Source organism: Strigops habroptila, chromosome 1 (genome assembly GCF_004027225.2).
Source record: "Strigops habroptila isolate Jane chromosome 1, bStrHab1.2.pri, whole genome shotgun sequence".
Lineage (NCBI taxonomy): Eukaryota > Metazoa > Chordata > Aves > Psittaciformes > Psittacidae > Strigops > Strigops habroptila.
In genome coordinates this window covers 25,354,411-25,357,046 of record NC_044277.2, presented here as the reverse complement: position 1 = coordinate 25,357,046, position 2,636 = coordinate 25,354,411, and positions in this window count along the sequence as shown.

Below are 2,636 nucleotides of genomic sequence, written 5' to 3'. Positions count from 1 at the left end.
ACCGGGGCGGGGAGAATGGGCGGGGGCTGGACTAGCCCGGCCTGCCTCCTTCCGTGCCACTGTCACGGGCTAATGAGCGGGGCAGGCCGGGGAGGGCTGGCCTTCCCCCGTGGAGCAGGCAGGGGTGTACCGCTGCGGTGGCCCGCGCCGGGGCCTCCCGGGCCGAGGTCCCTCCCTGCGGTTGCCCTACGGCCGCCCTGCGGCCTGCCCGCAGCCACACCGCCGCCGGAGGCTGGTCCACGGCGGGGAGGCGCGGCTCGGTCGGGCCCGGCCCTCCCTGCCCCAGGGAGTCCCGGGGAGGGGGTGAAAAGACCCCCAGCCCGCTGGTGAGGGCGAGTAGCACGGAGTAGAAAATCGGGGGTGGCTTCAGCAACGCTACAGGCTTGGAGAAGAGTGGCTGGAAAGCCGCTGGTGGAAAAGGACCCGGGGGTGCGCATTGATGGCCGCTGAACATGAGCAGCTTGTGCCAAGGCGGCCAACAGCATCCTGGCCTGACTCAGAAATAGTGTGGCCAGCAGGGCCAGGGCAGTGATCATCCCCTGTACTTGGCACTGGTGAGGCTGCACCTCGAGTACTGTGTTCAGTTCTGGGCCCCTCACTACAAGAGGGACACTGAGGTGCTGGAGTGGGTCCAAAGAAGGGCAATGGAGCTGATGAAGGGTCTGGAGCACAAGTCTGATGAGGAACAGCTGAGGGACCTGGGGTTGTTCAGTCTGGAGAAGAGAAGGCTCAGGGAGGACCTTATTGCTCTCTACAACTACCTGAAAGGAGAATGGAGTGAGGTTGGGGTTGGTCTCTTCCCCCAATTAACAAGTGATAGGACAAGAAGTAACATCCTCAAGCTGCGCCAGGGGAGGTTTAGCTTGGATATTAAGAAAAATCTTTAGGAAATCTTATGAAAATTTTTTATAGTTCACTGAAAGGGTGCTCAGGCATTGGAATAGGCTTCCCAGGGCACAGGTAGAATCACCGTCCTTGGAAGTGTTCAGAAAACATGTAGATGAGGCCCTTAGTGATGTGGTTTAGCGGTGGACTTGGCAGTAAGGGTTGTACTTGATGATCTTAAAGGTCTTTTCCAACCTCGTGAGTCTATGATTCTAAGAGGGTGTCTGGAGAAGAAACAGAACAACCTTCTTTTTAAAATAAAATTTTTTGGGGAAAAAAAAAGTGCTTTTGGACTTTTTTTTGTTTGGTTGGTTTTGGGGGGGAGAGTGTGTCTCCCCTCCACCCCCCATCAAAACAGTGTGGTTATAAATATCAATAGTGGGGAAAGCTACAGTTGAATTAACTGCTGCCTTTTCCAGCAGTCTGAGGATGCAGGCCAGCAGTGAGGGCCTCGACTGAGGCACAGTGCTCACTGTGGTATGAAAATGGTGGTAACCTTTAAGGGCACTCTAAACGTGAGGAGATAAATCCACATTATCAAATCTGCTGCTTAACTGAGAAGTCTCTGCCCTAGTGTCACTGAGCTCTCTAAGGAGGTAAGGACTTCATTTTTTTCTGCTAGACAGCCCACTCGGGCACCATCTGGAAGTCTCCAGCAAAGAGGGAAAATCGCCTTCTCTGATGAATTTTTCAGTCTATGTTGAGATAAAACAGATGTTTGTCACCCGTGTGTCGAGTCCTTCCACTGTCCATAGGTCAGACTGCCAGGCTGTGGTAATACCAGAAGATAAGCAGTTACTTTGTACACAAGCAGGTATGACTGCCAAGTGCCACCCAGCATTGCCACAGTGCCATCACCTAGAACTCAGCCACCTCTCGAAATGTGTTTCGTGGAAGGCATGCAAATGTTTTCATCAGAACTGGATAAAGATGAGATCATAGCCTGAGAGTTCATGAGTCACGCTGGTCATACTCCTTCTTTAATAATACATTTTATAAAATAAAACAGTACTTCTTGCATTGTATTGAAAATTTCCTGTGGGAGATTTTTTTTCACCAAAAAAATTCGAATGTAAGAAATCAAGCCGTTCTATAAAAACAGATATATTTGAGAGTTTATGAGAAATAATCAAAACATTAAATTAGAGGCTGATGTGCTTTATTTCTGTAAAATTTAAATTATTCCTTTTTACTTTAACGACTCTAATATGGAATTTTTTAAGAGCTATAATATGGAATTAATACGCTATAGTGATGTGATGGCAAAACAGAATGTTTTCATAACTTATTTTAACGCTTCCAAAAAAGAATAAAAGCTTTTATTTTTAAGCAAATTTTGAAATATTGTTCATTCTTTCTCATTTGGTGGAAAAAATGCATTTTTGAGCATTATTTCTTGCAGAAATAAACTCTAGATTTCAGGACGATGATATTGCTACATCAGGAATAAAGTGCTACAAGGCAGCTGACTTCTAGCACATTATTCCTTACACCAACTATCTTCATCATGCAAGAAATGCCATCGTGCCATGTCAAACTGCTCTTCACTTGGAAAACGCGGTAACTACCTTGGAAGATGGTTCTTTGGTATAAATTAGATTGAGCTTTCAGTTTTCAGTCAGCTTAAAAAGAACTTTCTCAAGTTCAAATCAATACTTAAAAGTTGGGGTTTTTTTGTGAGGATTTTTAAGGCTCAAGGTGTTTTGTGTCCGAAACTTGTCTTGATGAGGTACTGTGAGACTGACCTTGGC